The 17,909-nt window shown below is 57.2% G+C and overlaps 1 protein-coding gene across 1 annotated transcript in view; it reads left to right on the top strand.

Moving 5' to 3' along the window:
- Positions 1-11,225: 11,225 nt before the first annotated feature.
- Positions 11,226-17,909, top strand: part of COL8A2 (collagen type VIII alpha 2 chain) — a 30,434-nt gene continuing 23,750 nt past the window's right edge. The window contains exon 1 of the mRNA XM_054648402.2: positions 11,226-11,583. The gene's annotated coding sequence lies outside the window, so the exon portion shown is untranslated. The remainder of the gene's footprint in view (positions 11,584-17,909) is intronic.

Below are 17,909 nucleotides of genomic sequence, written 5' to 3'. Positions count from 1 at the left end.
GGAGAAATTCCCCTCCAGTCCAGCAAAATACTCACATTGATTGATGCATCTTCTCAAGGGTGGAAGGGAGAGCCCCGTGGGGTGGGGGTGTCAGCCCAGGCTCCATCATCATCATCATCATCATCATCATTGGTCCTCTGGGTGTCACAGGATGGGCTCCAAGAGGAATCCTGCTCTGAGGGAGATCCTGGCACAGCTGCTGCAGCCCAGGAGAGCTCAAAGTGGTCACTCTGGCTGCAGGGTTGTGAGATGACTGATTTCAGGCATCAGTGGATTCCCACCCTAGGCACAATCCCAATTGGTAGCTACGGAAATTTTCCTCCAAGTGTCCGATAGCTAAAATATGATTCCACTCAGGCTGTTTTTCAGCAGAAAAATGAAGTCTTGAGGCTGTTTGTGAGAGAAAACAGGAGCTCCTGAGAGATCAGGAGTTCTGGTAGCAGAGTGGGTTTCTCATAAGCTCAAGGGGAGCCACCTGCCCAGAAAACATTAATTAAAATGGACACCTAATGAGCCAGGCTGTCCCTGATCCCATCCTGCCCCCAACCCTGATCCCATCCCCAACCCCATCCTGTCCCTGCCATGGCAAGTGGCTCACCACAAGCAGGGCTGAACCAGATGCCTGGATGACCAGAGATGGCTGCAGACAAGACTTCCAAACAGTCCAGTTAATAGAGAAATGAGAAAACAATTTGAAAATTTAAAACCAATCCCCTCCCAGGATGGAGCAAAGCCCCAGACGTTCCTTGCAGCCCCAGGATCCCGTTGGCTTCTCCCTGCCCATCCCACAGACACACAGGAGCTGACTCGGGGAAAGTGCTCGCCAGAACAATGTCTCTTTTTACAGCAAAAAAATATTGATTTTATTTTAATTACTGCTAGCGCTGACATCCAAGAGCTCAGGGAGAAGTTGCCAGGCACTGGGCTGGCTGTGCCCTGGGCTGTGGCTCCTTGTCCCTGTCCCATGGCAGGCACAGAGCCCCCCACAGCTGCCCGCGTGCCCCGGCTGGAGCCAGAGCCTGCCCGGGGCTGGGAGCAGCACTGTGGCCTCTTGCCCAAGCTCTGGGCCAGGGCTGTCACTGCTCCCCAGGCTGGAGCCATTGCTGGGAAGGCTCTTGAGCAAGATGCCACCGAGGAGCTGGAGGGTGTTCCCTGCCAAGGGGAGAAATCCAGTGGCTTCCTCGAGCATGGAACACTGGAGTGACCTGGTGGGACCTCTGCTCACCTCGTGGTGAGGAGCCTGGAGGGGACACAAAGGCAATGGGGCTGTCCTGGCCTCCTGCAGCCCCCCAGACGCCCCCAGAGCTCCCATATCCCTTCACTCCAGGGTTCAGCATCCCCCTGTCCCACACTCCTGCATCCCCCAGGCTCTGCATCCCTCTGTCCCACACTCCTGCATCCCCCAGGGTTCAGCATCCCCCTGTCCCACACTCCTGCACCCTCCAGGGTTCAGCATCCCTCTGTCCCACACTCCTGCACCCCTCAGGCTCTGCATCCCGTCTGGGCAGGGCACAGAGCCCGTGCTGTGGGTGCTGCTGGCTGGGAGCTGGGGAACCGAGCGTTAACCGGGGCATTCCGGGGAGCAGAGCCCCAGGAATGAGGAAGTCGGAGCGGGTACCGGAGTGGAAAGGGCTTGGCAGGGGCTGTGGAAAATGGAGGCCCAGAGAAATGTGACAGCAGGCTGGCCTGGCCGGCAGTACCACACAGGCGTAGTTAAGCCTTCAAGCCTGCCATTGTTCTCCCCTAATTATTCCCACTCCCTGAGTATTACACCCCATAATTCAGGAAAGCTGAGTAATGGAAGAAACAACAGCAATTTTAATCTCTCAGTACCGGTGGTCTCCACCAAAAAAATGCTTTCAAGAGCTCTGCGGTTGCGACTTCCTCGGTTTGGTGGGCAGTGCAGGGGAGGGGGAGCACCGGCCTGAGGTGCTCAGCTGAGCCCAGGGCCGAGGAGGCCAGCGGGGATGGCACCAGGACTTGCTCCAGGTGATGGGAGGCGATGGGACAGGAACGTGCTGGATGCTGGGAGCTTCCCCACCAGGTGCCACCTGAGCCCCGTGCTGGGGCTTTATCACTCCATTTCCCTTTGTTATGTCCCTGTCCCCTGACCAAGGTCACCTGGCATCCCTGGGCACCTTGGAGGAGCAGAGCTGGGCAAAGCACTCTCACTGCTGACACTGTGTCTTCTGTTCTCAGTTAAACACACAGAACTGGGCATCAGTTTTTGGTCAAAACATGTTTTCCTCCCTGGGAACTGGCTTTCAGGAAAGGAAATTCTGAACTCTCTAGAAATGCTTTTTGACAAAAGCCACTGCGGGTTTGTTCCCTAAGGAGCCAGCTCTGTGTAAACACATTCCCTCTCCTGAAAGGAATGAGACCAGGAGTCAGCACCAGGGTGCTCTGGGGGCCCCAATATGGGCAGGAGGGACCCCCAGCCCTGTCTGTGCCCTTCTGCCCACTCCAGCACCCCTGGCCAAGGCCAAGCACCTGCACTGTCTCGCCAGCCCTGTTCCCACTGTGCCTCTGAGCATGAATAATGTGATTGGTGGGTCAAAATGAGCCTTTGTCTGATTTAGCATCACCTGATCGCCAGATCTTGGGGAGCAGGAGGAGGAGGATGGGCAGCAATGCCCTCAATGTGGCCAGAACAGATGCACTGAGCTGGGACCAGGCATCTCTGGGGAGCAACTCGAGGCCAGGGTGTCTGCCAGCCTTCATCTATCTTTCCATCCCTCCATCCCTCCCTCCTCAGCTCTGAGATGCAGTAAAAACACCAAAATAAGCACAGATCTGCCCTGCCCCAGCCGCTGTAGGCACAGCACTCACCTGCTGTAAACCACCACAACCATCTTCCCTGCTCTTGGAAGTTTTGGCAATAGCAATGCTCACTGGAACAGTGAGGTGACAGAGCCAGGCAGGGACCTGGCACGCTGAGGAGCCCTTCAGGGCCATGCAGGGACTGTGCTGGAGCCAAGGGGACAGAGCCAGTGGTTTTGAGCCACAGCTCAGCATCACCTCCAGCAGCTGCTCTGCTGCCTGCAGCGTGCTCAGGTCTCTGACATTCAGCACAACAACGGGAGGTTCTCGGGTTGCTATTGATAATTGCTGCCCTGAGATGTGCAGGATGTCTCTGCTTCAGCCCACACAACTGAAGAACGAGTCTGGACTCTTCACTTTTTGGTCTTGAGATTGTTTATTAATTCTTATCTATAAAATTTTCTTTCTGCCCAGCCAAGGTCTGCTCAGCAGGGCAGCCACAGGCACTCTGACTGCCCCAAGGGTGGTGTTGTCCTTTTATACTACAAACTACATATAACATATTTACACTTAATTCCCAATACCCATCACCTGTGTTAGACAGTGCACTTCTACTCTAAACCAACCCCAAAGTGCCAACATCACTGCAGAAAATGGAGAAGAAGAAGAAGAAGAAAGGCTGGACACGCCCAGGTCCCTCCATCTTGTCCCCATAACCCCCATACCAAAAATCCTAAAATCTACATTTTCACCCTGTGATCATTTTGTTATTGCACCATTCAAACCTGTGTGGCTTTCAGGTCCTCATACAAAGCTGGTAACTTGCTGCAGGGCTCAAAATCAAATCCCCAGGTGCTCTGGGCTGTGTGCCAGGGTCTCTGAGCCCCCCAGCGGGGTCCTTGGCCACTCTGGACACCCAGAGGGATGCACTGAGTTCCAACAGGAGGTCACATCCCTCACCTGAGGTGCAAACTGGGGCGATGTCACTGCCACCCTGGTGGCCACATGACAAGCCACCAACCCTAGGGGACAGATCCCCCACTGCCACCCCTTAGGGCTGACCCTAACAATGTGCAGCTCAAGCTGCCCCAGGTCCCCAAACTCTGTTTTGGGGCGGTGTTTGGGAGCTGCTGTGGGGCAACATCGACTGCTGGACAAGGGATGGTGCAGGGGAGCAGGTGACAAAACATAACAAAGGGAAATGGAGTGATAAAGTAATATCATGCTGTGATGTCATCCTCATCGACATAAATTAAATAGAGAATAGTGTGTATTATAACAGGGACATTATTATATAGAGAATTATATAGAGAATAGAGATGATATAGATAATTTATATGTTCTATATATTATATAGAGAAATTATTTAGAGAATAATTTATATGTTATAAATTATAATTATATAGAGAATAGAGAATTATAATATATATTATACAGAGAATAGTGTGTATTATAATGCCTAACAAAAGAAAGAAAAAATAACCAAAATTGGATTTATAGTTAATGAGGAGATACTATAAAAATATCTTGTCCTAGCTCCCATTTGCAAAAGTATTTTTCAGCTGGAGGGATATCTATTAATTTTTTCTCTTTTCTTTCTTTCTTAAAAAAATAATAATCTTCATACATACAAAGGCTCAGACTGTTAATATTGTTAACCTCTGAAATCAAAATACCCCAACCTGTTTTGTTTGGTGTTCGGAGGGTTTATTTGGATGCATTTCCCGAAGTGTCCCCGAGCGCTGCCCTTGGTCACATCCCGCCAGCCCCGGAGGTGACCGAGGGGACAGGCGGGGTGGGGCGGGGTGGCCCAAGGTGACGGTGGCGGTGGGAGCCGCGCCTGTGTGGTCTGAGCCATCTGGATGCACTTACAGCAACGCCGCAGCAATTGCGGGGAGATCAAAACTCTTCAGGCCAACCTTGATTCCCGGTGCATTTTTTGCATTTTTGAGGACTCGAGTCTATAACCTGACAGCGGGAGGGGCGCTGCCTGCGCAGCCCTGGAGCTCTCCACGCCAGACTCTGGGAGTGATGCCTGGGGCCAGGCTCTGGGAGCGATGCCTGGGCTGCCCCAGCATCACTTCAAGACCCCTGGGAATGACCCTGGCCAAAGGGTGTTGGGTTCTTTGTCCACACCCAGTGCTCAGAGCAGGCACTGCCTCTGCTGGGGGCTCAAATCCCTGAGCAGGGCCCTGCTGAGCCCCTGCTGCACCCCAGGGCTGCTGCTCACAGGGGCAGGAGGGGCCATTCCAGGTGTCCCCATCCCTGGGGAGATGCCAAGAAGCAAATGACACCCCTGGCTTAGGGAACAACACAGTCCCATCCATCCCCACCTCCCTCCTGGGGCTTCCCATCCCCTCTGGAGCTCAGATGGGGAAACTTGTGCCAGCACCCAACACGGGGCGTGAAGGGTTTGAGATTGTGACAGCTTTGGTTGGCTTAAGCTGTGCTGCTGTCACCTCACTGCTGTGCCTGGGGACGTCCTGGTGACAGCCACGGGGAGTGGCTCGGGCACTGGTGCTGTGCTGGAGTCCACTGTCACCTCTGAAACAGAGCATGCCCTGCACCTGGGATGAAATCCATGGGGAGGGAGGCTCTGTCCCTGCAGCCTGCAGCACTGTGACAGCGTGGCCCTGAGAGGTGGCAGCCCTGGTAATTAATCATTAGCCCAGCCCTTATGCCCTTCCAGGACAATGGAGAGGGCACAGGGGTCTCATAGGGGGCACAGAGGTGTCAGAGGGGGCACAAGGGTGTCAGAGGGGGCATGAGGGTGTCAGAGGAAACACAGGAGTGTCAGAGGGCACAGGGATGTCAGAAGGGACACAGGGGTCTCACAAGGGGCCCAGGGCAGGCAGGTCCTGCTCCCATGCCAGTCCTGACTGACTGCTTCACTCATTAGCAGGAGTGGGGCCGTTTGGCTTTTCCCTTCTCCTCCTGGAAAGGGGCCACTTACTATTTTACAACTAAAATAACAAATTATTTCATAGAGGCTGGAGCTGCTGGGAGCTCTTGGGCCATGGTGCTGCACTGGGGCAGGCACAGACCCCCAGGCTCCCTCCCTGGTGCTGTCACAAGCCACATCCCAGGGTCCCCAAGATGGGCCCATGTGGAGCTCACAGCTCACCCCAGCATGGACAAAGGGGGCACAAGGGATGGAGAACGAGAAAAAGGAGCAGCAGGGCAGCATGTGGCACGTCCCCATGGTTGTCTGTCCCTGGTGATGCTCATCCCTCCATGGGGACACCAACCCAGGGGCCCTCAGCCCTGCATTCAGCTCTCCAGGGGGAGCAGGAGGCTCTGTGCTGCAGCAGCCCCAGCCCCCCAGGATGGCACCTGCATCCTGTGGCAGTTCCACATCCCAGCACTTGGCTTCCTCTGGGAAAGGGATGCTGAGCTGTGCCCCAGCTTCCTCTCCCGGGGAAGGCCATGGGAACCAGCCCTGGTGCCCGCTCCCTGCCCTGCCCTGGCACTGCTCACACTCTCCTGGCCCTGCAGATGGATCTGAGGCTGCCTCAGGATGCAGCACCACCAAACAGGGCCCCCCAGATCCCCTCCCCAGGGTGACCTGCTGACAGCCCCAAAAATAGAGCAGCTGATAAAGCCCTGCAGCCACGCGTGCCCTTCCCTGCCCCAGTGCCCACTGTGGCCCCGGTGCCAGCCGGGTGCTGGGGGCTGGATGGGGGCTGGAGGAGCTGGGCTGGGGCTGTCAGGAGCCTGGAGCCCACCAAGACCTGAGCTGATGCCTCTGCTCTGCCAGCCTGACCTCCTCAGAGAATGACCCCCATAAAATGAAGCAGCAGCTGTTTGGTGGATAATAAAATGTTTTGGGGTTTTGTTCTTTTCTGTTTTACAACTGGTTTACTGCCTGGACGTTTCAGCAGGGCAGCAAACCTCCTTTGTGTGCTCTGGGCAGCTCCCAGACAGGCTGCAGGACCCTCATGCCATGGGATGGGTCCCCAGTAGCCAGGGGAGCACCCACCCCAGCCACCAGTGCAGGAATGGCACAGGGAGGGGGACAGCAGCTGGGCGAGCCTGCTCCTGCCAGCTCCTTTCTTGAAGCAGCTCCTTTCAGAGACAGCTGGGTGCTGTGGGGTCAGCCCAGCTCCACACTGGAGCAGCCCCCAGGACCCAGGGACTCCATTCATCCCCCAGCTCTGGAGGCAGATTTACTAGCTCATAGCCAGGGGTGTTTATGGTGGGCTGGAATGTGCGTCCCCAGCACGTGATGAATTTACAACGTGCCAACGAGTGGATTTATTCCAACCCCACTGTCAGTGAATTAATCACAGCAGCCACGGGGAGGCTGGAGGTGCAGGTGGAGAGAGATGCCCAGGGAGGGGGGTGTTGGGGGCACGTGGGGGCATCACAGGGACGGTCCTGCCTCTGGTTGTGTTGAGCTGTGATGAGCTCCGGGGCTGCTGCATCCCCTCCAGCGCTCCTGGGAAGTGCCAGCAGCCTCCAGGACTGCCCTGGGGAGAGATTTAAACTTCAGCTTCCAATTCCACGTGCCATTTCCAAACAGAGGTCCAGGGGCCGCCAGCTACCACCTGGGCTGGTGCTCTGCAGACAAGGGAGCCCTGGAAACCGTAGGTGAGTGCAGTTTTTCCATGCATATGTATATAGAAGCAGAGTCAGCTGCCAAAGTAAATACAACCCTTCCCTTTCCAAAAATGTCCTCCAGGAATTGTAAAGGATCCTGGAGCAAGAATTCTGTCTCAGATCCTTTTTTTTTTTTTTTTTTTTTTGCTTTCTGCTGGGGGAAGTGTGTAAACTTGCTCGGATTCAGCCCCAGCAAAGGCAACGTGAGAGTGTTTTTTTATGGTGTGCACCAAAGGTGCTGGGAGCCGGAGCCACCATGTGTACCCGGGGCAGGGCTCACGCAGGAAAACAATCCCAGTAAAGAGCTTTACAGCCACCGAGGAATGTGGAACCTCCACCAGCCCCGGCCGAGCCTTGCAAAGCTAATTGCTTTGGGATTTGCTCTTTGGGGGGGTTGAGTCTCCATGGTTGCTGCCTCAAAGGGTCCCAGCTGCCCTTGCGGTTCATTAGGATGCTGAGCGGGGAACTGGAGATGCTTTTAGGAGGCTGCAGCGGTTGTGGGGTAAGGGAAGGAGCCCTGCGGTTCCCAGCTGCAGCCCTGCCTTCTCCCGTTACAGCCGGGGACCCTTCCTGCCCCGGCGGGGTCGGCGGTGGCAGCCGGAGGTGGCACTGATGTCCCCAGAGCGGCTGAGCCGGGCGCCGTCCCTATCCCCAGCGGGACAATTCCCTTCAATCGGACCCATCCCGGGCTGATTCCTCGGGAAGACACACAGGGATGTTTTCTGAGGCTGATGCATCCTCGTGTGTCCCCACTGAGGGCCGCAGTGGCTGATGGTGGCGTGGTGCTGCCCCCGCGGCCACCGCAGCCCGTCCAGGCCCCGTCTGCTCGCGTGTTTTCTTAACTGATCTTTTCTTGCTCATTTAAGTGACTTTGGAAAATGGGATTTTGGCTCTTAAATCGTTCAGGGGCTTTTGAAAATTTGACTCTAAATACTTTCCGAAGTGCATTTGTATGAAGTAATTCTCTCCAACCTCCCACAGTGGTAGTCAGATTGCATTTAATCCATCACTGAATGTTCCCGAAGGCTGGGATCTGGCACCATGCTCCACACGGAGCCGTGGCTCACCCTGCTCTGTGCTGACACTGCCACTCCCTGCCTGGTGTCCTCCTGCCCGGGCCACCTCTCACCTGCACGTCACTGCTGGCACAGCAGGGTGATGTCCCCAGCGCTTTGTCTGTCCTTGTCACTCCATGCCAGCACCCTGAGTGGGCACAGCAGCACAGCCCAGCTCTGCTCGGCACTGCCAGCCCAGCTCCTGGCCCCCTCCCACCCACCCCCATGGCACATTTTCCCACTGAGCACCAAGGGCTGGTTTTCTGAGCACAATTATCCATCTTTGTGGAAACGTGGAAACGATATTCCAGCGCACGGGGCTGATTCGATTATGTCCGTGACCCACCGAAATTGAGTTAAGGCATTTTTCAGCCCCAGATTGAATTATGTCTCCTCCCCCTCTCTTGTTCCTCCTGTGCAGAGCAGCTGCATGGCTGGGATGGGGATTTTGGGAGGCACCCTGATGTGCAGCAGTGCCCAGGGGTGCTGTGGCACCGGAGCTCTCAGTGGTTCCGTGTGGCCCTGTCAGGGCCAGCACAAGGCTGGGGACACCGTGGAGCCCTGGCACAGCAGTGGCTGCAGAGCTGCCAGGAGATACAGGCAGCAGAGCCACTAAATCCCACTCTAAGCCTGGCTTCCCTCTCCTGCTGGGAAGGAGAGACATCAGCAGTGGCTCAGCACAGTGCTGAGAGGCATCAGTTGTTTAGCTCAAATAAATAAATACATTTTAAGTTGGATGAGTTACTCAGAGTTATGGCACTGGGTGAGTTGTTCTCTTTCCTTGCTCGGCTTGGGATTGCTGCAGCATCAGGCTGTGAGATGTGAGCTCACACCTGGATATCTTTTGGGCTGGAATAGAGTTAATTTCACAGACTTTTCCCCAACAGCTTGTACAGAGCTGGGTTTTACCTTAGGTATAAGAATATTGAGGGTCGGGTGTTGCTTGGTAATGTTTATTCAAGTCCTACGTATTTTTCAGTTCCTTGTTCTCTTCAGTTCCTTGTTCTCTGCCAGTCAGCAGGTGCACCAGCACCCAAACCAGAGCATCAGGGGGCTGCAGTCAGAAGCAGCTGTAACTCCACAAGATATAAAAGAAAAGAAAGAACCCAGTGAGGGATTAGAAGACCCCAGAGCAAAAATGACCATTGCTGGGCAGCAGGAAGAAGGCTGTGCATGGCCAGCAGCAGCCAGAGTGGCACAGCACAGCCAAGGTGGCATGGCCAGGGTGCAGCCCAGGCTCCATCCCGGGGAGGGGACAGGCCTGGGGAGGAAGGAGCCAGCACCGGAGCGATGACAGGCAGCAGGGGCCGGCACCGAGCGAGGCTGCAGCCCATGGTTTGCTCTGTGGGACAGAGGAATGTCTGTGCTGGCAAATGAGCCTCTGAGCAGAGGAAATGCTTTGCCAGTGAGAGCTCTGGTTAAACAAGGCTGGTTCATTTCTGCGGGAGCTGCCGTGCCAACGGAGGCCCCTGCGTGCTCTGCCCCGTGCCCGGGTGCTGCAGGTGGGACAAGGACGTGGGCAGGAGAGCCAGAACACTGTGGTCGAGGAGCTGAGATGGTGGCAGAGCAGCTGCTGCCAGCAGCCACCCCGCTGGGGCTGCGGTCCCCGAGCAGTCACCGTGTGCTCAGCCGGGCTCAGCCCTGGGGCTGCCCTGAGCTGCTTACCCTGCCGTGGGGACTGTGGTGAAGAATGGACCCCCAGCCCTGCCTGCTCAGGGCACGGAGGGGACCCCAGCCCCATCCAGGGCACAGCACATCAGCATTCCTGGGAGCAGGGTCCGGCCCCACGGCGGCTGCTCTCCGGGGGAAGGCATTGAGGGGGGATTAGCTGTCTGATGCCCCCCTTGCTCAGGCGCTTAATACAGAAAACAAACACCCTTGTGCACCCAGCGGCCTCCATCCCGACGGGCTTTCTCCGTGCCCGTTGCCTGAGCAACCCTAATCTGCCTCCCGGGGCACACCGGGGCCCTGCACCCCCGCACCCCGGAGCTGCGGCAGCGCCGGCGGTGTCCCCATGGTGTCCCGGCTGTGTCCCCGCGGTGTCCCCGCGGTGTCCCTGCGGTGTCCCTGCGGTGTCCCGGCTGTGTCCCCGCGGTGTCCCCGCGGTGTCCCCGCGGTGTCCCGGCTGTGTCCCGGCTGTGTCCCGGCTGTGTCCCCGTGGTGTCCCCGCGGTGTCCCGGCGCTGTCCCGGCTGTGCCTGGCACGCGGCTGCCAGCGGGATGCCCACGGCTCCTCCGCCCCAGGAATGGGCAGCACACGGTGCCCGGGACAGGCAGGTGCCGGCACCCCGTTCTCCTGGGGCTGGGGCACCTCTGTCCTGGTGTGTGATTTAGAACTGTGCCAAGACACGAGGCAGCAGCAGCACCCGGCTGCACTGGCACCACATTTCCAAACTGTTGTGCCCAGAGTAAGGGGATTTTCAGGGTGGCAGAGCTGCCCCACCACAGAAGTGGGCATCATGTCCTGCTGAGGCCCTGTGTCCACAAAAGGACATTGGGTGGGCATGGGGGCAAGGCTGCTCCAGCCCTGGGCTGCCAAGAAGGGGAAAGAAGGTTGGAGCCCACTGCACCCCATCCCAGGGGCGGGCAGCACCCAGTCCTGGGGGCTCTGCACATGGAGGGGGCTCTTTTCCCACCCTGTGGCTGCTCGTGCTGGCATCAGCATCCCCGGGGCACAGGGCATCCCTGCTCGGGGGAAGGCAGGCGGGTCTGGGGGCCGTGCCACGGGCCCCCTGTCCCGGGTGGGGTGGCGAGGAGGGGCCGCTGGGGCGGGGGCAGGGGCCGCGCTCTCGGGGTGCGGTGCGCGCAGTCTCCCTCCTGCCCGAGGAACGAGCAGCACGGCCGGGCTGGGACCGCCGAGGGGAGAGAGGAAAAAAAGAGGGAAAAGAGAGAAATCGCAGCACCCGCTCCGGCGCGGCCCCGCTCCGCACCCCCCGCACCTTTGGTCCCGCTCTGCATCCCCCGCACCCCTGATCCCGCTCCGCATCCCTCTCTCCGCATCCCCCGTCCCGCTCCGCATCCCCCCGCGCCCCCGGCCCCGCTCCGCCCTCCCGCCCGCCCCGCTCCGCCCCGCGGGGTGCCCGGCCCGGCCCGGCCCGGCCCGCCGCTCCCGCCAGCGGCCGCCCGTGCCCGCCGCTCCGCTCCGCTCCGCCGCGCCGACGGGAGCTGAGGTAAGGTCCGCGCCGCTCCGCCGGGATGGGCTCAGGGCTCCGCCGCTCCCGGTCCCGCTCCTGGTCCCGCTCGCCCGCGCATCCCGCGGGTTGCGCCGGGCTCGGGCAGGAGTTGATCCCGTGGGTTTCCCAGTCACGAGTCCCGCTGTTCTGGTGCCTTTTCCCCGAGGAACGCTCCAGCCATCCCTCTTCGGGCAGGTCTGAGCCCGCTTTCCTCTACTTTACCTTTTCTCATCCTTTCTCCCTCCTCTGACCCTTCTCGGTCACGTCCCGTTCCCAGCGAATCCTCCCCAGAGCCTCTGCCGTCTCCCAGTGCCCAGCCCTTTCTTTCTGCTGTTAGGAAATGTTTGTGAGAACAAAAGTGTTTTTGGGGAAAGTGCCGTGGCCTTTGGGACAGCCACTGCTGGCACTCACTGCTGCAGCCCTGCCTGGAGTCTTTTCCCCTCCCGCAGCTCCAACATCTGCACCCGGGTACCAGCACCATTACCGGGTACTGGCACTGTGGTGCCTTCCACAAAAACCTTGGGAAACACCAGGTGCTTATTTTTTTTATTTAAGAGTGTTGCTGTTAATTGGCTCCTGAGCTACCAGGTTCTCCAGCTTTGACCATTCCCAATAAGCCAGGAAAGATCCCCCCTGTACGGTAGCCCCAGGCCAGGCAATAACCTACCGGAGATATTTCTCATCTATGGGCAGCTTTGCTATAAGGAACATGTTTAATAAATCATAAGGCCGGTGAATTCCTGGGATTTTTATTGCTTCTGTAAAAATGCAGTTTTGATCCGTCTGCGAGGGATATTGGGAAACAAAGCGGCTCCTTTCAGAGCCGGATCCTACGAATTTAGGACACAGACCTGGCAGCAGGGCTGGTGGCTGGGAGCCCCCTGGGCAGGGGCAGTGCTGTGGTGGGGCTGTCCTGTCCCTGCTCTTATAGGAACCAACGTAACCCAGGTGCCTGAAGCCCCATCTTGGCTTTCCTCGCTCCTCTGGGGCTCTGGACACAACCGTGTGTGTGGAGCCGAGGCAGCGATGCCAGGGGAAACATCACAGCTGGAAACGCAGCGTGGCTGCACCAGGCTTCCAGTTACATTTTTCCTCCTTGCCCTGTTGCCCAAAGGGAAAAGAACCAGCAAAACCCAAAGTGCTAAAAAATGGGAGAGGTTCTTGCAGGAAGACTCGCCTGGATTCTGTCAGCCCAGCTGACCCCATCTCCCAGCAGCGGGGCAGTGGATTGTCCCAGCTCCCAGACTGGGCAGAGGAATGGCAATAAAGCAATTTTCTTTGCCTGTTCCAATCTGAAGACTGGGGTTTAGAAGCAGGAGCAGAGCCAAAACGCAAACAGCACACAGAGATGTGAATCCAGCAGCTGTCAGGCGCTCATTGGGATTTTGGAAACCACGAGTGCTGTGGCCAGGGCAGTTGGTTGTGGGTTGAAATAGGTGGTGGAGGTTCTGCCCCACTGCACTGGGCCAAACTGAGAGGCCAGGCTGCCCTTGTCCAAGGAGGCAGCAGTTTGGTGATCGGGATTTGTCCCGTCTCCTGCCATGCCTTTGTTTTAGGCTGTGCAGAGCCCGGCCACAGAGGGGAGGGAGCATTTCTTTGTACAGGGAAGCATTTAAATTCTTTGCAGTGATTCATATATTCCATTCATATGAAACACAGTCCTGCCGAGTGTGAATGGGGACTGAGGGGGGATTTTTTTAAGGCAATAAGCCCTAGAAGTGTCAAAAGTTATTCACACCTTGGTGAAATCAAGGATATTTCTGTCCGTCGCTCTTGGCAGGGGCTCAGCACAGCTCGCCTTGCGTTGGGTTTTTGGTTTCCCACTTGGATACGGAGCAGGGGGAGCACAGGGGAAGTGCTCCCATTCCTTGTGCCCAGTGCTGGAAGATCTCCTGGTGCCAGAGGGGCCTGGCATGGGCTGTGCCCAGGGGTTGTGGCTCAGATTCCCTGGGGTCACACGCCCAGAAAGCCCCAGGGCTGGTGAGCAGCCACCTCTTGGTGAGCCCATGGCTGGGCTGTCCCTCAAGTGACGGTCACCAAGGCTGTGGCCATAGCTACAGACCAGCTGTCCCCATCGGGGCAGAGCCTGCCCCGCTTGCCCTCAGCACAGGGCACAGGAACAGCCCACAGAGGGGCCTTTTTGAGGGGTGCTGGGATCTTGGTGAGGGGCTCCTGGGGTCAGGCATGACCCTGGAGTCACTGTGCTGCTCTGGGGGGCTGCCAAGTCCCTGCTGAGGTGAGTTAGTGTGGGGGGAATCAAATGGAGTGGCTGGGGGCCAAGATGAGGGGGCATCACCCCAATGCCACAAGGTGCCCCAGGTGTGGGGGCAGCAACTGCGGGGAGCTCCTGCCTCTGCTGGCCGCTCCAGGATGCTTTGAACCACTGTAAATCCTCCTCGAAGGAACTGGGAAGACAGTTTTATGGCTGCTGGGGAGGCAGATTAGCAGGGTGTTGTTTTCAGAGCTGATCCATCATGGGATGCCGGCGCTGCGTGGTGCATCCAAGGCTTGGCTGCCGGCGGGCGGTGCAGCCTCTGCTGGGGAGGTGGAGGTGAAACCGCCCGGTTTTAATGCTCTGTCTGCTCCTGGGTCTGTGATGTGAGGGGCAAAACCTCCTCCACGGGCCCTGGGTGCCATGGCCGGGCTCCTCACACTCTGTTACAACAGAGGATCAAGGGGATTTGGGCAGTGGCACCTGCAAAAGGCATTAACCCGGTGGGGAGGGCGTGGGGCTGGTCCCGTCTGTCCCCACACACCCCTCTGTCATTGTCTCCTATTTCATCTTGTCCACAGCCCAGGAAGGAGCAGAGTTTCCATTCCTCTGCGCTGAAGAAAATATCTGTGACAATAAAATCTTATAGTTCAGAAGAGGGAGGCATAAAAAGACACCAAATTGAATTTGTCTTCCCTCAGTTTCTCAATCCCACGTTTTTCCTTCTGTGAGAGGGTGCAGGCCATCGACTCTGTTTGGCATGGGCTAGACTCCGAGCATCCCCAGTCCCCCATGCACTTTGTCACAGCTAATTAGAGAGAGTAATTAACTGACTTAACAAAGATGGGGTGGCATTGACACATTCCCATTCCCTCTTGTGCACACAGGGGTTCCCTGTGCAAAAGACACATTGGGGACATTTGGGGAGCAGGGCAGGGTGCTGCTGGAACCTGGCTGTGTCCTGCAGTAATCCAGTGGGATTGGGACCCTCAGGGTGGCTGTGAGGCAGGGCTGACACCCCACACCACTGTCCCCCCAGCTCTCCCCTCCTGCTCAGGGCTCAGCTGCTTCCCTGCGTTGGCGACTTGGACGCCGGCACAGACATAATAAACCGCTTTTCCTTTTCCCCCTGTCACCGGAGCCGCTCCTGAGTCACATCCCTGGCTGCCTGGCTCTTCCCCAGGGCTGTCTGCTCTGGCTGCATAACCCTGCACATCGGCTGCAGACTTCAAAGCAATGGGATCCATCCCGGCCGGGAAGGGCTGCGGGGATGGCAGCGCTCCGGGAAACATCTGCACGGGGCCGGGGGGGCAGGGCTGGCCTGCCTGGTGGGATGTGATTGTGATGCTCTGCTCCCCGAAAGCCTGGCTCACCCCTGGGCATTGCTTGGCCGCCCCAAAGAGATGCAGGAGCTGGACTCTTCACCAAAGCCACGTCCTGCCCTGTTCTCCCCTGTTCTTGCAGGAGCATCCCAGGAGCAGGGACCCCACAGCTCCTGATGGCTGTGGCTCTCCTGCAGCGCTCCCAAGCTTGGCTGGGGGCTGCAGGTGGGAGATGGGTCCCAAAAAGGACCAAAGGTGGCAGTGTGAGGGTGTCTGCTGTCCCCTCAGCCCAGTGCTCCCATGGCCTCTGGCCCCAGTGTCAGCCGAGTTCACAGAGTGAAGCTCCAGCTCACAGGCAGAAACAGCAGCCAAAATCTGCAGAGCAGCCAGGTCTGGGCTCTGTGACCTTCCCTGGGGCCGAGCCTGTCCTGCTGGCCCATCTGGAGATGTTTGTCCTCAGAGGCTCTTCCAGGCTCCTCCATCCAGGACAGGGCTTGGCAGGGAGCAGTCAGGGAGGAGGACAACGACTTCAGTGTCCACCTGCTGTGGATGCAGCAGCCGATGCAATGCCTTGCCCAGCTTGGCTGTTTTGCACCAAAAACCTGAGTCCTTATTTCTTTCAGCACTCCCAGCCCAAGTTCTGCCTTCCCCAGGCAGGATGTGGCCCCAGAAACTGCCCCAAACCAGCAGATTTCTGCAGACCTGCTGCACACTGGAGCAGCCTGGCAATGCTGGACCCCTGGGACCTCGCAGTGCTCCTGTGCCTGCCCCACAGAGCTCTGGCTGTCGCTGAGAGCCTCTTTATTGTTCTGGTGGAGGGTTTTGTTTCACTGCTGCCTTCCAAGTTCCCAGGGATCTAAATTCTAAAGCAGGGTCTTGTTAAGAGCCCTGTCCAGATGGGCGAGATGATATTGCCATATCAGATGAGAACTATCCCTGGCTTTATCCACAGACAATGCAGCAGTGGGAGCAAACAAGGATAGAGCCTTTCTTCTGAGGCACATTAGCCAAATAAGAGCCTTCACTTTGTTTTGTGCCGAAACCTAAGGCCTTGAGGCCAGACCACCTCAGGGAACTGCCCCCATCCCTGCAGCCGCGTGAGGATTTGCACTTTTCCCCATTTTCCTGGCAGGGCAGGGCAGCAGGTCCTGCCCATCTCATTGCTGGGGTGTTCCCTGTGCTGTCAGAGTGGTGTCCATGCCCCCAGGGCTGGGAAGGTCTCAGCAGTGCTGCAGGGATTGGGCAGCACTCAGGCCTCTCCTGTCCTTGGATACCGCAGGAGGTGGAAGATGCTTTGGTTGTGCCCCATCATTTGTGGGATGGTTGAACCCTCTCAGAGAAGTCAGGGCATCTGAGGCTGCTCCATGCACTCACTTGTGGTGATGCACAAACCCTGTGGCCAATTCACCTGCTTTCAGATTTCATTACAAGACCCAGAATTCAGCCCAGGTTTGTTTTAAGAAGTTACCGGAGGCTGAGAGAGCCTGGGACTGATTTATGGCTTCCCATCAAAATCATGTGGTTTCACCACGAAACTTGGAAGCTCTGGCTGCATTTTTCCTTTGGAGATTTTGGCTTTGCTCCAGGGCTGGGAGTGTGAATCCAGGGTGTGCATCAGGGCTGGAGCATTCGGGTGCTGTGACTGAAATGGAGGAGATATGGATCACCAAGGAGAATATTTAATGTCAGGACAACACAGCCATGTTCTCAGGGAAGCACTGATAAGGCAGTGGGAGGCTTGGCACGGCACAGAGTGCAGCAGGTCCTTTGCTCTCACTGTAGCTTTCATTTCAACACTCAACACTTATCACCCTCGCATCCTGCTCCTTGTCAGCAGCCAGAGCAGCATCTCCTGAGCTGCTGTGCCCAGGCAGGCTGGGAAGTTCCGCTGCCCTCCCTGATGCCCTGCTCTGGACGCACAGGGTGAGCTGCCAGTGCCCACCGGGGTTAAATATGTGGGCTTTTGCCAGAGAAGCATATTTCCACCCTCAAACATGCATTGTCAATGACTGCAGAAAGGTATTTCTCACTGCTGCCTGTACTGTGAGCCAGCGGACAAGAACAAGACGACTTTTATTGCTATTTCTTCATATTTCCTGATATTGCCAGTCTGGCACTCACAACCCACAGGCAGATCCTGACCTGGGCCTGGGTTTGGATTACAGTGGCGATACCTTTGTCTTTGCTTTGCCTTTAATTTCAGATTCTTTGGGCTCTGTAGGGCTGAGCTGATAACCCTGGAGGGCAGAGCCCACAGCCCCAGGGTGGCCAGCTTGGGTCAAGGGCAGACCCCAAACCAGGCACACAGAATCATTAAGGTCGGAAAAGCCCTTCAAGATCATCAAGCCCACCCTTCAACCAAATACCCCATGCCCACTAAACCTTGCTGTGAACACTTCCAAGGATTCTGACTCCCTCACATCCCTGGGGAGCCTGTTCCCCAGTTGCACCCCAGCCAACCCCTCACAGCTGCTCAAAGACCCCAAAGCCCAGTGATTGCCATGGGCCCACAGACCCCTGCGGGTCACATTGTGGGGGTCTCAGCCTCTGGCTCATGGCAGTGCAGGAACAGAGGAAAAGAGCTTTGTGTTACATAAATAACAAGGTCAAACCCTGCGAGCTGCTCCTGCTGCGCGCGTCCTGCCGAGCATCCCCCGGCGCGGGGGCCAGCGGGACAGCGGAGTCGCTGCAGGGCCTGGGTGCCTTTATGGTTTCAATTTAATGGCTTTTTAAAGTCGAGATGAAAGGGAGAGCCGGGCAGGGCCGCAGCAGTTCCCCTGTCTGCATCC

This window comes from Agelaius phoeniceus, chromosome 22, assembly GCF_051311805.1.
Source record: "Agelaius phoeniceus isolate bAgePho1 chromosome 22, bAgePho1.hap1, whole genome shotgun sequence".
In the NCBI taxonomy this organism is placed as follows: Eukaryota; Metazoa; Chordata; class Aves; order Passeriformes; family Icteridae; genus Agelaius; species Agelaius phoeniceus.
Note: the sequence above shows the minus strand (reverse complement) of the source record. Positions and strands in the feature narration are given on the sequence as shown.